This window comes from Haemaphysalis longicornis, unplaced genomic scaffold, assembly GCF_048455015.1.
Source record: "Haemaphysalis longicornis isolate Haplotype H1 unplaced genomic scaffold, Haemaphysalis longicornis Haplotype H1 scaffold_13, whole genome shotgun sequence".
Classification (NCBI taxonomy): Eukaryota; Metazoa; Arthropoda; class Arachnida; order Ixodida; family Ixodidae; genus Haemaphysalis; species Haemaphysalis longicornis.
Window position 1 is genome coordinate 88,309,958 of NW_027526233.1, and position 17,502 is coordinate 88,327,459.

Sequence of the window (17,502 nt, forward strand, 5' to 3'; positions counted from 1 at the left end):
CGTGTTACGTATCATTCTAATCATCTCCGTTTTTTATAGTAAGAACCCTTTACACCCGTATCTACACTGTTTCCTATAAGTTCGCCACAATGAGTGCCGTTGTATTTTAGAAACAAACATTAAGTAAAAATGCTTCGCCTTGGCGCTTTTTGGCCGGAGACCCACTTGCGACAATAAAGCACACATAGTAGAGCATCGCTCTTGCGCTTTTAATTTCGGGTTTCTTTGAATAAACCTGACTAGGCGATTTGTGCTCGTTCTCTTTTGTGTGTTCAAAGGTGTTTTGCTTTTTGCCCTAAAAGATGCCACCAATCACCGATAACCTAAAATATACCCTTTCTCGAAGGAGCCTAATTTCACTCGGCCATTGACCTATCTTCGTATTTGTGGCCAGTTCTCCGCAGCAGTTTTTTAAACAGGTTTCTGAGCTACCCTGGATTGTCAGTATGGATTTTTATTTTGGATTCCATTGTAACAGTGGAGTAAGACAAGTCCTCGCGGGGAAAATAGCCTCTTCTAGCTATTCCCCTTTGTATGGCTTCTCCTGAAGTTTTCCGTATTTTGCATCTGTGTTTACGGTGCTTCTGGAGCTTGGTTCACACATGTAGCTCGGACGAGTGTCTATCAAAGCACCTTTCAAAAATTGAAAGCCGCTCCCATATCCCCACCCTTTTGCCGCGACAAATCCTATTATACTTCACGTATACGCAAGCTACCTAAGGTCTGCCGCTTGGCTGGTGTAGAGCGATTCACAGCTAAATGATAAATTTGTTTCCTCCGTGCGTTGTTTACTGAATACAGACTGAGAAAATTCCAGTAAATGGGACACGACAAATTTTGTCGCCATTTTGCTTCAATTTTGTCTATACCGAAGTATTGCCTATTACACAGCTTACAGCTCACCGAGATTAGAGAACACCCGCGCTTGGTTGGCGCGGCCATACAGAAAACCTGGCCACATGCTAAGCCTCGTATGTTTTAGGCAGTCAGTTATGTAGTTTTACGGTCACCTGCCGATTAGGCAAGACCTGTTTGAAGAACTGTGGCGTTGTTTCTGTATTGTTGCCTTATGCTTTTCTGGAACCTTCAAACTATTTTCCTGACATGCATCAAGCATTCGGTCCTAGGAAACAGAAAGAGACGTATTCCAGAAATATAATTTGTGGTGTTATTGACTTTAAGCTGTTTAAAACATCCATGCATGTCATCACCATCAATCACCTATCTAGGTATACTAATGTCGAAGTATTGAAATTTGAATTCCGCTGGTGTAACCAAAAAATTACAGGCTGCACGTATGTCGGTTTGGTTTGAAGTTACCTGCGGAAAACGCGTGATGTCCCCGAAACTTCGCCCTCAAGCTTAGAAAAGACGTAGGATGAAATCTGTGGGTGCTACTTCTTACTGGGTCTCTCCTGGAGGGTTACAAAAAATTTGGTTACCGATGCCTTTCCTGAAGCATAAGCTTTTGACAATACCAGGTGCAAGCTTCTTTAAAACCCTTTCTTTATTTGTCGTTTTTCTTCGAGACGGATCTAGTTACGCAATTGATTTTCTAAGTACTTAAGCCTTTGCTGTACTTATAAAAGATGTCGTTTTGGTTTCCACTTGACTTTTTTCTCGGCTAATGCGTTTTATGCATCATGCCATGAACACCCTCCGGGATACCATATTTACGGAATTCTTGGTAAACTCATTTCACGAAATTTCAAAACGTGATGTTGGGGGGTCGACCTACAGTCGAAATTGGAACTTCTATCGCCATGAATGTAAGCCAAACGCGAAATAAGGGATGCTATGGCGTAGTTGCATCTATGCGTTTTCTTTCCCAATGGATATAAAAATCTAGCCTATTGTAGTTATTTCTATCGTTCGTTTGTGATACTTTTCGTTTCTACTCATGTTCTCACGATGCCAAAGACGACGCAGTTCTCTTTAAGAAAAACACGTTTATTGGAGCGAACTTGCACTCCCAAGGCAAACCAAAGAATACACAGGCGGCGAAGCAACAGTCAACAAATTAACGTGTGCAGGCGAGCGTAGGCCAACGAATGCCGCGGTGCCTCTCTGCATGCTTTTATCTTTCGGCGAGAGTGTTTTTCGAACCGTCGATTTACATCGAGAACATCGTAGATCAATGAAGATTATTCTAGGTTGTTCACGTTAGTTGTAAACGCTCTCCCCAACAAAAGAGAAGGAGATAATACGTGTGGCACGCAAATAAATATTGGAACAAGCAGTTCCATTGCCACACAGATAACACAGGCCGGCGAAGCCGGGCGGCAAAATCAAAACATAAACAAACAAACCTTATGCATGGTTCCCGGCATTACCCACGCTGTAAAAGTCCATCGCCCCGATTCTAAAATAATGGACAGCCCGCAAAAACAACACAAAAGTTCTTCATATTTTGTGGTAAGGTTTCAGGCGACCCACGTGGACGATGTCGGGTCGCGTGATTCATCGCGATTTAGCGGAATCACCGTCCGGGATCACCTCATAGTTAAGTCGGCCCACACGTCGCAGAATCCAGTAGGGTCCGAAAAACCCCCCCAAAAGCTTCCGACTGAGTCCACGTCGTCGGATACAAGTCCAAACCCACACACGAACCCCTGGGTGGTACTCGGCGTCTCTGCATGGGAGATTGTAGCGTGCGGCATCCACTAGTGGCTGGTTTGTTGCACAAACTCGAGTGAGCTGGCGGGCCTCCACCACACTCTGAAGGCATCCTTGGACGTCGGCGTTGATGTAGTAGTCTTCTACGTGCGGCAGCAAGGCGTCAAGCATCGTAGGCGCCGTCTTCCGCAGGCAAGCTCGAACTGTGTCATCTGCGTGGTTTCCTGGATAGGCGTGTTGTACGGAAACGTGACAAACGGGAGCACTTTGTCCTAGGTCGCGTGTTCAACGTCGACATACATCGACAGCATATCCGCAATCCTTGTTGAAATGATCTGCTAGACCTTTTGTTTGGGGTTGGTACACCATCGTTCTTCAGTGATGCGTGTTGCTTTAGCGTAAGATTCTTTGCATGATCTCTTCCGTGCAGGATGTTCCGCGGTCCGTGATTAGGTCTTCAGGGGCTCCATGCCGCAGCAAAACGTATCTTATGAAGAACTTTGCTACTTCCTCGAAATGCGGCGGCTTTTGCATACCGCGTCATGTAGCCTGTCGTCACGACAATCCACTTGTTTTCGGATCGTAACGTAGAAAACGGGCACAAAAGGCCCATTTCAATCGGTTGTAAGGTTCTCAATGGGACGGCGATCGGCTGCAAAAGTCCGGCGGGTGTAGTCGGCGGCATTTTTCGTCACTGGCAGTCACGGCAGCTCTTGACTAGTGGACACATTGGTTGTAAGGCGGTACCAGAAGTATTTCGCCTTGATTTTTCCTATACTGCATGCAGTGCCGAGATGTCGAGATGAGAGGTCTTCGTAGCAGGCTTCCTAAATTTCTTCACGAAGGTCTGCAGGGCTTAATAAACAATAATTCGTTCTCGTTCCGGGTGTTGCGATTTTTTTCTTCACGAGTACGGAGTTTTTAGACTGTATGCTAGTAAGTTGCCTTCGAATTCCCCAGGCACGGCGACGTTGCGTCCTTCGTGGTAGTCGATTATGACGCGTAACTCCGGGTTGGCATGCTGCGGTGCGGATAGGGCGCTCTCCGTGCCTACTCCGAAGAACGCGCTGTTTTCGTAGTTGTTTTGAGGGGGAGGGTCGACGGGGGGTGCGGGAGAGACAGTCGGCGTCGGAATGTATCATATCGGTTTTATAGACGACTGTGACATTGAAGTCTTGTAGGCGCAAGATCCATCGCCATAGCCGGCCACAGGGGTCCTTCAAATTTGACCAGCAAACATAGCCAGTGGTGCTCTGTCACAACCTTGACTGGTATACCATAGACGTATAGGCGAAATTTTGAAATGGCCTATTTATTAGCGAGTCACTCTTTCTGGGAGGCAGCGTAGTTTTTCTCCTCCTATGACAGACCGCGGCTGGCACAGGGTATTTCCTTTTCGTAACCGCGTTGCTTTTAGACGAGGACGGCTTCCAAGCTTATATGACTGGCGTGAATGTGCATTTCTCTTTCGGCGTTTTCGTACAAATGAGCGAGCACAGATGGGCTTTGCAGGCGTTGTTGCAGCTTTCAGGAATGCTTCATCTTGGGCGTTTTCCCAGCTGAAAGGGCGGACATCTTTTTTCAAGCGTGGTAGTGGCAGTGCAATGCGAACGAAATTTGCGACGAAGCGCTGGTAGTATGCGAACAGTCTGAGAAATCATAGCACGCCCTTCTTGTTTTCCGTCTAAGGAATATCCCTATGGCCGAAGTTTTCGCCGGGTTACGGAAGACTCCCGCGGCGTTGAGGAAGTAGTCCAGAAACTTGAACTCCTCGTGCGCGAAGGGGCAGTTCCCTGGCTTCAATGTTAACCCCGACGTACCAATGGCCTCGAGTACAGACTCCAACCTTCAAAGGTATTCGTCGAAAGTCTGGGAGAATACCACAACTTACACGAGATGTACGGAGCAGGTGTGTCACTTCAGGCCAGCTAGTACCGGGTACATGACTGAACCCAAAGGGCATCACCTTGAACTCGCATAGGCCGCCCGGGGTTATGAATGCAGTCTTCTCTCGGTCTCTCTCGTTCACTTCAATTGGCCAGTGCCCGTCTTCAAATCCATCGAAGAGAAGTAGTTTGTGGGGCAAAAGTTGTCGAGGGCACCGTCGCAGGTATTCAGCCCAGAACCTCAATGTACGCTGGGAGCCGCCCAGGAGCTCTTTAGTGGCTGTATATTGTCGTTGCTGGCATGTTTTTGACTAGTGTCCGGATGGACGTTTGATCGCGTGAACACACGTGGTGCGGTGACCGTCGGGTAGATCGTGTTTCATCTTCGGTTATAATTCGGTGCTTCGCTACGCGTGTCTGACGCAATTTTGAGTTCGACGAAAAGCACTCGCTGCAGCGACGCAGCACATCCAATAATGTGACCCGGTTTTCTTGAGGCAGCGTCGGGTTTACGTCGAAAGGATGCGGCAGCTTAAAAGCATCGGCCCGTGCGCATTCAGAGTTCGCGCCCGCGATCACATCACTTGCTCCTTGCGTTTTTTTTCTAGAAACGCCATTGCAGCGCCCTTATTGAAATTCTGGTATTCCTCGGTGAAATTAGAGTCCGAAACGTGGGAGTTGCGTTGTTAAAAGCGCGCATTGCCTCTTGCGACAGTGAAACCATGGTAGAGAAGCAAACTTTGGTCACTCTCTACGATAGCGTCGATTTCAGGATAAGCATCCTCACACTAGACGGTGATCATCAAGCTTGCGACGGTTACTAGGGAGACGTGATCGTCGGCGATCCTTACAGCATCACGGTGTTCGGCGCTCGGTACCGGGGACGTGGAGTGATCGGAGGCAAAAGTTATTGACCTTATCTGCAGATCAATTTTTGCACCGTTGTCCGTCAAAAAGTTCACTCCAAGAATTACATCGCGGCAGCATTTCAGCAATGACGAAGGCTGCAGAGTACGTGGTGCCTTATATTGTGACGCGCAATGTGCGCGTTCCATTTGGTGATACGAGATGGCCTCCACTTGTGCGTATGTGTGAACCTTCCAATCTTGTCGTAACGTTCTTCAGCTTAGGAATAAACTACCCGCTCACTATATTTTTGGCTCCGTCTCGATGGGGCGACTACGTCAAAGCCGTCGTTGGGCAACTGGATGTGTGAGGCCTCTTTCCTCGAGTTTCGGGTTCGTCGGGGAGTCGTATGTCGGCTTGTGCATGTTGGCGGTCGCGCACTATGCGTCATCATTGTCGTCAGTGCCGGCTCTGCTATTTCGGTTACGTGTCGTGTCGTATCGATGTCATCGTGTTTGGGAGTCTCGTCAGGCTTTGATCGGATCGTCGGGCTGGGGGCATGTTGTTCGGTGCGTCCTTGCGTCGTTCGCGGGTTTTCGTATGGGTGTGGCCTCGTAGGTGTTGTGAAATCCCCTCCCTACCCCGAGACGGCCGCCACGAGAGCAGTCTGTCTTGATTTTACCTAACCGGCCAAACCGCTTCCCCTCACTGACTAGCCAGAGTCACTGTTAATTATTGATAGTGACGCTGGGTAGTCAGTGAGCGGAACCGGTTTGGCCGGTTAGGTAAACTCAAGACAGGCTAATCACTCGCAGTTGCGAAGCGACACCAGCTGTACTGGACGGGAGCAGTCTGTCTTGATTTTACCTAACCGGCCAAACCACTTCCGCTCACTGACTAGCCAGCGTCACTATGAATAATTAACAGTGACTCTGGCTAGTCAGTGAGCGGAAGCGGTTTGGCTGGTTAGGTAAAATCAAAACAGACTGCTCTCGCGGCGGCCATTATCCGGTAGGGAGGGGGATTTCACAACACCTACGAGGCCACAGCCTTTCGTTTTTCCGCCGTCTTACAACTTTAGCTCCAGAATTTACTGCTTTTAGTTTCCCCCGCGTGGGTTCGTAAACCTTCCATGGGGGAATTATTTGTTGCTTCGGCGGTTCCGCGGTCGCTTAGGGTAGGGTGACGGCGAATGGTTGAAGCACGCTGGACCTCGGTTGGTGTTGGTCAGGTGTGCCTGAATCTCGGTAGGGTGCTGGCAGGTTGGGGCCGCGGTGCGTCCAAGGCGAACCATCGCCAACAAAGCCTCTTGAAGGGGCGGTGACGGTAGATGTGGTCGACCGCTCCGCCATGGTAGCACAGCGGCCGATTATCGGGCGTTCGCCCCGCGGCGTCTTCCTCGTCGTCTGGTATTGGTCCACAGGGGGTCGGGCGGGTGACAGTAGACGGCGCTCTTGACGGCGGGTTGGAGCAGGGCGCGGTCGACGAAAAGCTGTGGAGTAGGTCATCGCTTGGGGCTCGCGATATGCTTCGGATGGCGTAGAAGTCCCCAGTGCCTGTTGAAACTCTTCGAAGATGACGTCAGTCAGAAAGCCACTTGAGGTTCAGCGTCGTTAGAAAAAGCATGCGAAGCTCCTTCCTGACCACTGCTCGGAAGTTCTCGCGCAGTGGGTCGGAACTAATACCTCCGCCACCGATCGTCCCAGAATCCAGCGCATTGACCATGCTTTCGTACTCATTCGTTCGGACTTCCAGCCTCTTCTCTCTTGCGGCAGCCTCAGACGCGAATTCGGCCACCTTAGTAGGAAGATTGCTTTGAAGGCAAGCAAAAAGTTCCTGCCTTACCCTTCGCATGAGGAACCTTAGTTTCTTTTGTTCTGTTATTTCCGGATCAGCACGTCGAACCAATCTTTTCATCTCCTCAACAAAGGCACTACCCCTTGGTTTGTGTGCTGCGTGCGTGCTTCTAGCAAGCGCGCGGCTCGTTCATTTCGCACAACGGTGGCGAACGTGTTAAGCAACACACTCTTGAAGAGACCCCAGTCAGTCACAGAGCTTTCATGGGTCTCACACCAAGTTCGAGCTAAAGCCTCTAAATAGAAGAACGCATGCCGAAACGTTTGTTCGTCATCCCACCTGTTAAAGATCCGGACATGCTCTATTGTCTCCAACCAGTCCTCGGAGTCTTCAGCGGAAGATCCGCGGAACGAAGGGGGGGTTCGGGCCCAGGATTTCAGCCGTACGTTGGGGGGAGTGGCTTCATGCATCATGTTGTCGGTTGCGGCGCTCTTACTATTCGTTCTTTCTTGTAGAAGACCAAACTCGGCCAGTAAAACTTTAAGTCGGCGGCTTGCACGGCATGGGTTGGGTTGTCGGCTTCAACAGGGCGTAGGGAGCGTAAATGCTGCGCACCCCGCATCTCTACCACATGTCACGAAGATAATCACAACGCAGTTGTCTTCAAGAAAAACAACCTTATTGAAGCGACTTTTTGCTCCCCTAACAACTCAAAGAATGCACAGGCGGCGAAGGAGCATTCAACAAAGTGACGTGTACAGACGAACGTCCTCGAGTCGACTGCCGCAGCGCCTGATCTGCACGCTTTTATCTTTCGGCGTGAGTGTATCTCGAACAGTCGATTTGCACCTAGAACATTGTAAATCAAAGAAGACTATTCTAGGCGGTTGACGCTTGTTAGAAATGCCCTCCCTATCAAAAGAGGAAGACATCGCACACGCGGCATACAACTGAAGAATGGAACAAGTGCTTCCCTTGGCACACAGTTAACATATACTGGCGCAGCCCGGCGGTAACAGAAAGACATAAATAAACAATATTAATGCATGGTTCGCGGCAATATAACCTCCCGGTAATAGACGGGGCATCTTCCGTTGGCAGCTTCGAAGCGCTCTCACAACGGGTGTCGTAATGCCCGTGGTGATCGCATAGATGCTGCGGGTCACCGTTGGTCGGACGTAGAAAGTTTTGCCGCTTGAACCAGGCACTAATAAGTTGTCAAGGACCTCCTCTGCCGTTAATACGTGCGGCTGCAGGCATACAGTGGAAAACTACCACCAGCCAGGCTCATTGTAAAGGCCTGCATGACAACTGTGTGCGGGTTGGTACTTTCCTCATGGCCGGCCTTTCCGTGGGACGTTGTGATGCGATCTTTAGAAAAGTGCGGGCACGCACTGGCCAACCATATTCTGTGGGACCAGAGGAGCTGGGACGGCAGCAAACGAATTGTAAAGACGATGGCAATAGCAACGACGTAGCCAATATTATATTTCGAAAGAGGATGCACTGGCGAGTTCTCTTCTTTATTATTTATTCTCTTCTTTAATTTACATTGGGTTGTGCTATAGAGGCAGGCAGTGCTTTTCTACGCTGAAACGCAAGGTAATTTCGCAAAATCCAGTGCACCTCTACCAGCCCCTCGTTCATTCAGCCCGTGGGTAAAGCTCTTGATACGTTTTTATACCTTGCATTACTGAAAATACCTCTTCTTTATACCTCGTATTTCTCGCATTTTCTCCGGTTTCTTCTTCTCGCAGGGGAAGAAGCCCCCGTCGAGTAGTACGTTCCTGAAATACGTTCTCGCACTGACTGCCATTGAGCAGCATGGAGTTGCCTGTGTCTTTAGAATACGTCCATTTAACGTCGCTGCTTTTTCTAATCTTTCGTTGTGTTGCAGCTGCTGCGAGAGTGTAAAATTACTGTGGATACGTTTTAACATTACTGTAGGGGTATTTAGTATAGGTAGTTAATCAGGAGCACTGAATTACCCCGCTATCCCCTGTTTTTTCTTATGGAATATGCTCAGGACTAAGTTATACCACAATAATCCATTACAACGTCTGCAAATTCTTAGGCACAATTTCCGCATCTCCAGCTGCTAAGTCTAGCAATCCATTTCTCACCGTCTCGCAGTATCAGAATATGGCCAGTAAGTGAGTGAGTGAGCAAGTGAGTCAGCAAATGAGTAAGTGAGCGAGCGAGTGTTTGATTGAGAGAGCCAGCGAGTGCGCGAGCAAGTTAGTGTGTGAGCGAGGAATCCAGCGAGCGAACGAGCGAATAAGCTTTCAGTAAGAGGTTTGACGGGGGGGGGGGAGTTTTTGCCCTTTACAGCTCTACTTCTGTTATAAGTCGAAGGCTGTGGTTGCACAGATGTTTTGTAAAAGTACATGTGGTATAGTTGAATTTAAGGGGTGTGAAGAACCGTCGGGTCGGTCGCCAGTGATCAAAGAGATGATCCGATGAAACGACGACTGGCTGGCTTTTTGGCCGACGCCACGTACCCGAGACGTACAGCATGTACTGATGTACAGTATGTACACTTTATGTTCACTGGGTATTTAAAACTCTCAAGGCTCATAATCGCACAAAAGAGGTCCGACAAGGCACGCTTCGAGCGGGTCTCTCCGCTTTCCTCTCTCTTTCCTTTAAAAAAGCATCAAAATCCTTGGTTTTACCATTAAAACCCCGCCCTCAAATACGCATGTCCCTATTTCAGAGTTAGGATCGCTCATTGATTAATCCTTACGAGGCCACTAATTTGCCAGAGTGAAAAACAAAGCGTTGTAGGTAAAAAAAGTCACGCTGCCGATTCTCTCACTCTCATAAAAAAAACAAGAAGGTATTGCGCAAAACACAAATATAGCACACGGGAAAGCCACCCAACTAAAAGCAAACCTAGCGCTGGCAATCTATTGTCGGGATGGCTCATCTTAAAGTATTGTTCATGCCTTGCACGCCTATAATTGTACCTCACGCCACCAAAATTCCTTTCCGTTATAAACACGTGGAGCGCCTACCTTAGACTGGTCGACTGACCATTGTGTATCCCAGCCACCGAGTCACCAAAGCCAGACGAGGAGCAAATAGAAACATCGCCCAGTAGCTTTGAGATGTGTAGCAGCGCTACAAAGAACGTCTGGTGTCCTTTTGCTACCTTTGACCCCTTCACAGAATTTCATCTCCCGTCCAGTTCGGGCATTCTCATGGCGTAATCGCGGTCGCTAAGATGTCACTGGTCCCCCGCCACCGATATTTCAAACGAACGAAACAAAATGTTTCTCCAGAGCTAACTTTGCTTCTAACTACGGGGGTGTGATCAAAGCATTTTTACGTGCTCAGTGGCCCACCTCGTCAGGTGAACAGAACGAATATGGTGAACAAGAATAAGCCTCTCCGGTCTTTTCTCATGCCCCTCGTGCCGACGTCAGCTCAGCCGGAGTAAAAGCAAAGACCATTAAGCAAACACACTTTACCTAATGAACGATATCTAGTTGGTGGGTGGTATTAATTGAGTAATGTGCGTGAGCGTAGCGGGTATATTACGTGATGCTAAACATTTTGTAGTTTTCTAATAACATTCTCTGCTCGTGTGTCTACAAGGTGCCATTAGAGCCCTGGCGCCGGCAAGCTGCGTTTAGCTCCTTTTATGCCAGGGTGGACTTTAACACTGCAATGTTGAAAACAATATTGATTTGATTTGAAAAAAAAATTAAGAGCAAGCGCGCTTTTGGGCGTTGTCCCGGGTAGATGTAGCGGGGGAATGTCGGTATCTAGGGCACGCAATTGTTATGAAGTAGACGGGGCGTAATGTACCGAGTGCTGACATGCAGCTTGGTATGGTGAAGGACACCTAGCATGGGTAATGATGTTGCGAGGGCATGCCGTTTTCGGAGAGTGGTAGCCATGAACAAGAGCACAGTGAGCAGAACACAGTTACATTGATATTACCAAAGGGGTTCACAAAAAAACCTACATACCCGCCTTGAAGCGATGATAATAGGCGTTAGTTGAATTTTTTATTTCCTTTCAAGTAACGAAAAACAACATTCCAGAGAAACATAAAAAGCTTGCTTACTAATTTTCATGTAGTTGACCAGCAGGTCTTTTACGCATCCGCTTACCGGCGAGTTAGGAACCACCATGTTAAAACATATATATGTATTTTCTGCCCACAACTATCTTGCGCGCAGTACGTAGAATCAAACGGAACACGAAACAAGAACTTTCTTTCTCCCAGTGAACCTAATGAGTACAATGAAGTATATATTTACAAAACCTCGTACTTGATCGCTTCATTAATCTTAGTATTATGAATGGAAAAATCTTTCATGAAGAGGAGTACGATGGTTGGTGAAGTGCCCCTAATAAATTCCTTTGATTGAGCAGCGCTTAATCGACTATTTTGTGTCCAACCTCCTTGTTTGTAGAGAAAATGCCTCTAATTAACGTATTTTTAGTAAGAGATAACACGATCCACGAAACAAGTAAGAGTTTATTCAATCTGCAGAAATCGTGCCTGTTTTGCAAAATTTTCGCTTTACCAAATTTCACATCGCTCGTGGTCGGGGAGCCTCATTGATGATCCAGTTTTGCAGTGAAATGCCGCTGAAAATTCTTCCGAGTTCTTAAGCGGCACGTTGATTCTGAAATGAACGAACAACGCCAACCAAAATAACAAGCTAAATATTGATCTCAATTCACAGGACTGCAGAAAAGACAAAAGATTATTCTTCAAGGACATCACAAAACATTAAAACCATTTTGCGGGTCAAATTAGTTTCTCTCCAAGTGAATAAACATTAAACGCCTGAGAATTTATTATTACTCTGTGTAACAATTGCTCGTAATATTCAATGAGTCAACATTCAAATCAAACGAATTGAAGTGAGTTTCATTTTCAGCAAATTTGCAGGAAGACAAGAAAAAGATGTTGAAACAACATGAAGATTCCTAGCCACCTGACACACAGAGCAGCGTCAAGCAAGACGAGAGGGATAACAAAACAGGTGTAGTGCAGTTACAAAACCAGCGTACAACTACTACACAAGTAACAAAAGGCTTGTACAATTGTCAATACAATTTAGAGCAATTAGAATTATCAGGTAATGCCTGAAAAAATGTCATTACGGTGAATCGGGTCTAAAAATCTTATCACGCAACTCTCTGCATACAGTGCCACAACGGCGACCTTTCTCCGAATAAAAGCGGCATTCAACATTGCATGAAATATGTACTGGATCATTTCTGTTTCAGAGTTTGTGCGAAATTGTTTACGTTCCAAGATTCTGGTGCTGTGGTTTTGTAGACATCAAAGTTTAATTTATTCCGGCAAGACTAGTTAGTTTGTCGTCATTACTGAATAAAGCTATTTATAAGAACGGCATAGCTGCTAATTATGCATAAAATTTGGAACAGCGTCAACTTTTTTAAAGCATCAGGATTAGGTGAGTGATCATTGATTTTTGGAACACAAAGAGAGAGAGATATAAAACTTTATTTGTCATCTTTGCTGAGCGTAACCAACCAGGAGGGGGGGGTTCCGGGTGGACGCTTCGTTAGGTGGCGACCAGCTGCCCATGGTCCCTGGCGGCGTCTTTCGCCAGCTAGATGACCGCAACTTGTGCTTCGGGAATGGAGCTAAGCTGTGCGGCCTCCCACTGCTCGGAATTACTGATGTGGTATCCGGGGTTGGTGGACTGGGGTTGGAGATGGCACGCCCAAACCATGTGGGCCAGTGAAGCAGCTGACAGTCCCCACCATTTTCATGTGCTCTGGTACCTTTCCGGCTACTCTCGATGGCACAGGGTGGTGTGGAGGAAAGCCGACGCCACGCTAGTGATTGTCCTTTTGTGCGGGATATGTGAGCTGCCAGAAGTTTTAGACTACTTAGTCTACAGTTCTATGTAACTTCCTGTTATGTCCGGAGCCTATCTCTTCCCGCCGTGTCAGACGGCACCTCTTGAAACTCGGGGTCAGCTTGTTTGCAGAATCATTAGGCTGCCTCGTGTGCTATCTCGTTCGCCGGAAGGGACGAGTGCGCTGGTGTCCAAACCAGACGGTACTTGCCTTGCGTTTGTCTCAGAGCAGGTCCGTAGTATACGCGCCGCATCCGTAGAAACCCGTCCTCTTGCGTATATGCCCAGGGCGGTTTTAGAATCCGTTATGATTATGCTGGCCCGTGTACCCATGATGGCGAGTGCGATGGCCACTACTCCCGTTTCTGTGGGGGACGTGTTGATTGCTCAATAGGATACCGCATTAGCTTGGTGGCCAACCACCACTGTCATTACCGCGGTTCGGCCAGGGTATCTCGCGTGTCTACGTAGCAGACCTCTGGGTTTGAATGGCTGAGTTTTTGTAGCGCCATGGCCTTTGCTTGACCGCGCTCCTGGTGGTGTGATGAATGCATGTTGCGGGGGATCCGGGCCACACGGATGTGCCCCCGAATTTCCCGTTGTAAGGTGGTCATTCGGTATTTCAAAACTGTGAGCTTGTGCAAGATAATATTTGTGGCAGTACTTCAAACAAGAATTTTGTAGTTAATGGCAGTTAAAACGAGATTTTTGTTTTTTTACTCTTCATACCACGAACATTCTTAGGAGTGAGACGAATCTGCAACACGTAGCTGCGAACTCGTATAAAGCATTGCCATGTACACTATTAGGTCAATTCTTAAAGAGTTCCTCAGAAGATGTAGAAAGATATTGTGCCATTAAAACGCAAAATAAATGGCGTATCGAACAGAAAGCCGTAATCCCGGCTCCAATCTGTCTATCAGTTAGGAGTTAAGGCTATGCATTAAAGGAGCCATGAAGACAAAACACAAGTTTCTTTCGTACGAAAGGGTGCCTCGTTCGAATCATACTGACACCAGTTTTAACGTACCGTCCGCTCAAGTAAGCTATATAATCAGGCAAAAAGGGAATGGCCATGCGACGCACTAGCTCATTTCCCGCAAGAGAACCTATCAGATCATATGAGCGTAGCTGTGCTATTGGCTGAAGCCGGCCAAAGCAAACGCAATTTAGGAAGAGCTTATATAAAACCACTACTACGGTCTCCCGCCATGACCTTTCAATCTTCCTCGAAAGCCATATCTTGCTGTATATGTGGAGGAGTGTTAAAAGAGTGTCTGCTTGTAGGTGTCGTATCATTGTATACGTGGAGTTCTCTGGCGCAGGAGCTGAGCTTCATGCTTCTCAGAGCAGCCCTCAGCTGATGTAGTCAAAACATGAACTTGTAAAAACTCTGTGATTTGTTGTTGTCGCAAGGGACTTTATTTCGCAAGCGGCTTTATGTTCCAGGCAAGTGTTTGTGTAGTGTCAGAGATGGACACACGTTCAAAGTGCTTTGCAATTGTGCAAGCCTGATCTTCAAGTGTGTTCCCCGTTGTGCTGACAAAAGGCGGGCTATGTGTACGTTGTCCGTTAAGTTTACGTATTCGTGTCGATACTTTGCGTGTGTCGGTGTATTTTTTAATGGATGTTATGAAGGTGCCCAACAATCTCGTTTCGGCTCACGGCGCAAAGCCATTGCACTTTTAAAGAAATTAAGTTAGCTGATGTCGGCTACCTGCGAAGGACACCCCGCGCCTTGTTCAGGGCCTGTCGCGCTCGGCTGCAATCATCATTTTACCAGGCCCCCTCGGGTTGCGCGGAGCACTGGACACATGGGGAATGGCCTTTTCGGTGTCGTGGAAGATATGTTCCGATTGTAGTTGGGTAGCTTCTTCAATGTGTAGGTGTGTAATGAATATGTGGTCTAGTTTGGATGTTTCGGTAAATGTACTACAGTTCGTTCTAGTTTCATTGAAGCTACTATGGGGGGAAGGTGAACTGTTCGAGCCTTTACCAGTTTATGTTAAAGTGGTTGGGAAATAGTCCCTACAATATGGGTTAGGGTCAACATCACACTCAGGAGATGAAAAGAGCACTGCAGAGCCAATCGCCAAGCCGTGGTGTGAATCAGCGTTGTGTCCTATAATATGGTATGTATGCTTCTTTTGATTTAATAGGCATGCTCCCGAAGATCTTAGATATTTTTCGGTAAAGCAACCTAGGGCAGCAGTGCTAGCATTGCCCCAAAGAGAGTTATGTGCGTTTAGGTCGCCTAAAAGGATGGAAGGTGTGGTTAGCTGATCTACAAGGCCCCTGAAATCCCAGCTTGAGAGCTGGAAATCAAAAGGACTGTAAATGAAGCATTGTGCTATTTGCCTATTGAAAATATGGTATGAATGGCGACAGCCTCAAGGACGGTCTGTAATTGGATAGTGTGACACGCCAAGGAATTTCGGGCAATGGGGCCACACCCCCTAAAGTTGGACCCCCACCAGCCCTGCCCTTCTTAAATGCAAGGCAAATATTCAGAAAATTTTCTTTTAATTTAAACGTGTTGCTTGTAGACACAGGACACTTGGCTGGCTGGAGTGCAGTATCTCGTACGCATCGTCAAGAATTTGAAGAAGGCATCTATAGTTTATTTGAAATATGTTTTCTTTTCCTATTATTTATTGTGACAGCTACTGGAGTGTCTATGTTTGTGTCGTCTTTCGGAGCTGTGACTCTCGTCTTTTTGAGCTTCTCAAGCGGCTTTGGAATCGGGACACGTCTCCTGCGCTGCACCGCAGACAAGAACGGTCTGAGATTTCTTAGGTCTTCGGAAGTCTTCGGAGTGCCTTAGTGATCTGGCTCTTGGACCCCACACCCTTTTGGGCATGCTTTGCCTGCCACGGAACCGCCTAGGGCTTCAAAAACGCCTCGGATGGCGCAGGGGATGCGGCGGTGTTGGGAGCTCCCGCAGGTGCCTCTGTCTCTATCTCCTCGGTGCCCTAACGTGTGGTTTGAGACGGTGGAGCGTAAGTGGTGGATACAGAATCACTCCCATCAGAAAGTTTTCTCCACAACCGCTCCTGGCTCAGCAAGCGGTGTGGAGACGCGATGGGCCGCTAGAGGCAGCCCAGGGAGGTGCGGTGGCAGGACAAAGTCTGACTTGCAGTACTGCGTCCCCGCAGGCGCCAGACGACGTTCCGCCCCACGGTGAACTGCGTCTTCGTAGCTTCCCTAAATAAAAGAGGCGAACCTTCTCTGTGCTTCTAGGAAGGTTATGCCATTAGTTATCTTGATGTTGATGATTTCCTTTTCAAGTTGAAACTTTTCAGATTTCTTGGAGTAGGCCGCATGTGGACCCTGGCAGTTTAGGCAAAAAAGCTGTTGAACGTTACAGTTTTCGCACCGGTGGTCATGCTGACCTCATTTTCAATGTAAGTCGCCCGCGGCGGGACTTTGTGCCGTTCCCAAAATGTTGGCACTTGAAACAGCGCTGCGGATTCGGGATGTAAGGCCTGACTGGACGTCGGATAAAACCTGCGTTGATAAATTCCGGCTGGGTTGAGTAGTCAAATGTAAAGATGAGGTGCTTTGTAGGTATTGGTTAATCCTGTCTCCGTATGGTTATTTGCCTGACCGCTGTTACGCACTGACCAGGAAGGCCCTCGAGCCAGTCGGCTTCTGTTTAATTAGGTAGGTCAAAATCGGAGACCACGCCATGGGAGCTGTTTAGGCTATGGTGGGGCGTGACACGGATCGCCAGATCGGCGATGGGGACTTGAGCAAGACGTTTATGGGCCTGATCCTGGCTACTGACCTCGACAAGGATTTCACTGGTTCGATGTTTTTTTGGCGTTATACAATTCTCAATTGATACTTTCAAGAAATTTTGAAAGACAAAATACCTATTTTGAAGCAAGAGGTTTGGATTAATTGCCCAATTCTATCACCATAAAGTGAGATTAGTTGTTCGGTTTAGGGGGACTCAAGTTAGGAAGTGTTGGGAAAGAAACTTCGGTGACGCCCCGTTTGGGGGGCCGATTATATTTCCGAAGTGGTTTAGCAAATACCATAAGCTATATAGAAAAGACAGGGGTTGGGGGTACTTTGTCTAACCTTACCCTGATAGTCATAGAGATCCCGGAGCTACCTTACTGTTAAACAGCCAGGGAACTACATCCGCTGGAGCTTGACCACGGTTCCTTTTGCCACAGCTTGGGGTTTCTGCACTTCAGCTTAAAACTCGTAGGCACGGATGAATACACGATGAGTATGGGGGCTCGGAGTCCGCAGTGTCGCCAATACGGTCGCCAAAATTACCCTAGGTGCCCCGTGCGTGGATGCACCATGCATTCATACATGTATACTAAATACATGCATGCATACATGCATACATACATATATACACACATACATACATACATATATTAATACATACATAGATACATACGTACATGCATACATACATACATACATACATACATACATACATACATACATACATACATACATACATACATACATACATACAT